At 41.7% G+C, this 4,474-nt stretch overlaps 1 protein-coding gene across 1 annotated transcript in view; it reads right to left on the bottom strand.

The window, feature by feature from the left end:
* The window catches only part of COL16A1 (collagen type XVI alpha 1 chain), a 165,973-nt gene extending 161,856 nt beyond the window's left edge, over positions 1 to 4,117 (bottom strand). The window contains exon 1 of the mRNA XM_018576760.1: positions 3,997 to 4,117. The gene's annotated coding sequence lies outside the window, so the exon portion shown is untranslated. The remainder of the gene's footprint in view (positions 1 to 3,996) is intronic.
* Positions 4,118 to 4,474: the final 357 nt, after the last annotated feature.

Here is a 4,474-nt window from a genome sequence, read left to right as displayed (position 1 = left end):
CTTTTCAATGGGAAATTTTTTTTTTTTTTTCTATTCTGTCATTCCTCTCCCGGGCGCTCTGGGAGCCTCCCGCTGCCGGCCGCCAAGGAGAGAAGCACTGATGTGTCTTTTTTTTCTTTATTCTGACACGATCAATGTCAGAATAAAAAAAAAAAAAAATTTTCCCATTGAAAAGCATTGGGACATTACTATTGGCTATTTCAATTTGCAATAGCCAATAGTAAACTAGCATTGTACCCGCCCTCTGCTGATGGACCTGATGGGGAACTGCAGCAGAGGGCGGGTACAATGCTAGTTTACTATTGGCTATTGCAAATTGAAATAGCCAATAGTAATGTCCCAATGCTTTTCAATGGGAAAATTTCTTTTTTTTTCTCTATTCTGACATGGATCGTGTCAGAATAAAGAAAAAAAAGGTCACAGCTGTGTTTCTCTCCTTGGCGGCCGGGAGCAGGAGACTCCCGGGGCGCCAGGGAGAGTTAGCTGTTTGGAGATCAGTGTCCCTGGTTAGCAGGTAACCAGGGACGCTGATCTCACTGCAAGTGGCTGGAGCCAGCCGTAAGATCACAGCTGGCTCCGCCCAGCTGTCAGAAGCAGGCTGTCGGGCGGCCAATGGCCGGCTGCTCGGCCAGCTTCGGCTTTCAGCACGGCTCAGCCGAGCCGATGCATATGCGTTCGGCTCGGCCATGATCGGGAGCTGTGAATAGCCCGTACAGCAGCCCTTCGGTTCTACTGAACCGAAGGGGTCCTGGGGCCGAAGCTAGCCGTAGGATCGGCTGAAGCTACGGCCAGATCCTTCGGCAGCTTCGTGAATAGACCCCTATATAGCTAGCTGCTGATAACCTTCTTTGGAAAATACCAGTTACCTAGTTGTCATCATGACTTTGTTACTTCAATTCTTTTTGAGTACTGTTCACAACAAAAAGTATACAGACAGTAAAGTCGGAGCTCCTGATCTGCATAATTGTCAGGAGAAGCAACATAGAAAATGCTGAAACTAAATGATAAGCATGACAGCCAGGAAATTGGCATTTTCTGACACCGAACAGATTCAGTTTTCACAAGAACTCCCTTACTACAAGGGTTAACTGCTAATTTTTATTTAGTTGCTAAAAAAAAAGTTATACTCACCTGAACCGCTGAGTCGGCTCCCTGCTTCTTCAGTCTCTGAAGCCTCTGCCCTCCACCACTGCACAGATGGAATGTTCCTCAGCATGCTCATGTCTATACACTGTGTATGGAACTTGATGCTTTACAGGACCTTAGACCACTGCAGCGGAGGGAGAGAGAGGCTGGAAGGACCGGTCTAAAAACAAACTGTCTCTGAGGATCAGGTGAGTATAACTTTTAGCACCTAGACAAAAACAAGCAGTTAACGCTTGCAGTGTGGGGATAGCCCCACTGCAAGGGTTAATAAAAGTTTTGCCTGGAGTTCTTCTTTAAGGACAAAAAAATGATGCACTCTACTAATAGCTACCTGTCAGATCTCAGTTCTGCAAGGCCTTGTTGAGAAGGGTTTCTTATATTTCTATTTTAAATGATTATACTCTATGAAGATCAGTATGAGAGTTAATTCTGCTGAATTAACAGATAACAGTAGGGATCGATAAAACTTTCCCAACCCTCTTGCGTAAAATGAAAATCTTCTTGTTTAATTGTTACCATTCTACAAATGGAAAGATAGTTTCTGGACTGTACCCCAATCAGATATGTGTTGCTGTAACCTTATTCCAATAATAGGTATCTTTATGTGCCTGGACAAATGAAAGCTGTCTGGTGTAGCTGTGCATGTATTATTGAATATGATTGCCCTTTAAATTGTTACTATATAAAGTCCCAAGTGCTGCCGGGGTGAGTCTGTGTGTTTATTTTGTGCTGTATATGCACAAATCACTGTGCAGCACTCATGGCGGAGACTAATTCCATTGTGGTATTTTAAAGCGTTTCAAATAGACCTCAGGCTACACAAAGGAATGTAAAGGAAAGAAACAGGATCTGAATTCCAAGTGCATTTTCTATCTGCAGAGACCGATGCAGATTAGCAGCTAATGAGTTTTTAGACAAACTACTCTGCAAATCTAAGTTTGCATATCCATATATTTCTTAACTAGTGCATGATTCGGCACTGAAATGACTAAGAAGAAGTTAACAAAGACATTTAATATGTCACTAGGTGATGAGCCTAACCTGACATGCCTTCTCCCCCGGTATCAGCAGGTACATACATGCTAGGATTTCCAGCTGCACGCTTGGACCTCTATAATACCCGGGGCCCTGGGTGTATGACCTCTTTTCTTATAACACACATCTTGTTCAGAAAGGCCAGTTAGTGGGTAGAGAAATGTCATTGCAAGGGGAGGGGGGAGACTCATATTCAAGCAATCTAGCAAAATAAAATGTGTATGCATCAAAAAGCGTCTTAATGTATTCGACAATGCTGCAATTAAATGTCCTGGCATCTTGACATGCTATAGAAAAGAAGGGTGATAAGCAAATAGGATGTCATTCATAGTAACCAATCAGTTTATCTGTATCATCAGCAACTGCTTTTTTATTTTTTTCCCTTGAAAGCCAGAAATCTTTTAATACTTTTTTGCTATTCCTATTATTATTATACAGGATTATATAGCGCCAACAGTTTACACAGCACTTTACAAGATAAACGGCGATAGTACAGTTTCAATACAATGCAAGATAAGAGGGCCCTGCTCGGGAAAGCTTACTTTGCAGCATATGCCTGACATTTTTTGCAATATACAGCATGCTCACCCTGAGCTAAGTGTATATGCCTTTTCAGCAAGGCAAAGTTCTAGCTCAATTCACAAATGTTAGCGCGCGCACACGTGTACCATTTTTGGCTTGTTTGTCGCTGGTCCTCATAGGAAAGCCCATTTATTTCAATGGGCTGCCCCATGTGAGAAAAATGCATATCTTTCTTACTGCCTTTGGGGTGCCATTAACAAAGCATGTTTTTCCTGCGTTTTTTTAAACATAGGCAAAATTGTGCAATTTTCTGCTCATTCATGCTCGTGAATTTTCTGTTTTCAGTGAACTGAGATCTGAATGGCTAGTATAGCTCACAGTACTTTGCACACCATCACTGAGCTGTACTGAATACCTTTGCTTGTCTGGATCTCTTGATCTCAGCAACCTGTGTTTGATTACATAAAAAGAGACTATAAACAAGATACATATGGCTTCAAAAGCAACATGTTCCACAGAAGCTTGTTTTCATTTGCTAGGAATTCCAGCAAAATTTTTGTTACAGAACAACAGAGAGTTTCTACAACCTGAAGAGTCAGGCAGAAAAAACGTAGTGGCTGCACAATATACAGTGCACTGATGAATATAACATCATTTCCTTTTTACATTCAGCAATCCAGCAAACCGGACTGTCAAGGTTTCCTTAAATTCACTGAGCTGGCAGATGTGATGTAATTATTTGAGCAGAGACTGTTTCCATAGGAGGACCTCCAGAAAGAGGCACATGAAAAGGCTACTTTGGACGGTTGTGTTATTACACTCGGAATTAACCATTGATATGAAATGACTCATTCTAGGGAGATTATCCGGCAAATCAAAATGTAAAATGATATTGAATGCTTAGTTAATGTAAACAGGGTCTGATTTAACCATTGCATTTATTGAATGATGCATAATTCTTTTTAACCCCCCCTTTCCCCTAATACAATCAGATTTTCAATAATGTAAGCAGCAGGCAATTCAACGCACAACAACAATCCTCATCCACAATCCATAATTTGTGAAACTGCAGAGCCTCCCAAGATATAAGTCATTCTCACAAATGCCCCATAGACTTATAATACAAGCAAAAAGTAAGTCACTCATCACAGGATTTCCTCTTTGTGTCTGAAACTGTGTGGATTTAACATGTCTATTCAGGGCAGGAGATGCTGCCTATCATAAGTGTTTGCATTCCTCTGTCCCTGCCAGTACTCAGGCCACACAGCATCCAAGCTCTGCACTCAGACTCACCGCTCTATAAGGGTGACCCTCCTCAGACACAGGATTTTGAATCCATGTTGCAGGAAAAAAGACCCCTTGAAGCTCAGCAATATTCCCCGTGTGCTGAAACTTCTCTCTCAGTCTTCCCTTCCCCTCCTGTCTCCTCCTCCTTTCTCAAACTTTATTTTCCACCCCTCTTTTCCAGACTCTCATCCCCCTTCTCAGCTTACTATCTCCCAATCTGTCCATCTGTTTTTCTTGCTTTTCTTTTATCTTCCCTTCTTTCCTTTTCTCTGCCTCTCTTCCATCACTCTTCACTGGCGTTTTAATAGTTTCCAAGAATAATACAAATCGCTTTTTCGTCACAATGCACAATGCTGACTTTCATAGTGCTGACTTGGCTAACTTGTAGGGCTTTTCTACATAAAAAAGGCAAGTGCTATCAATCAAGAAACACAACATGTTGGATGCATTCGATAATGCTGCAATTAAAGTGACACTAAACTCA

This window comes from Nanorana parkeri, unplaced genomic scaffold, assembly GCF_000935625.1.
Source record: "Nanorana parkeri isolate BGI_ZX_2015 unplaced genomic scaffold, ASM93562v1 scaffold76, whole genome shotgun sequence".
Lineage (NCBI taxonomy): Eukaryota > Metazoa > Chordata > Amphibia > Anura > Dicroglossidae > Nanorana > Nanorana parkeri.
This window is presented reverse-complemented; position numbering and strand designations above follow the sequence as displayed.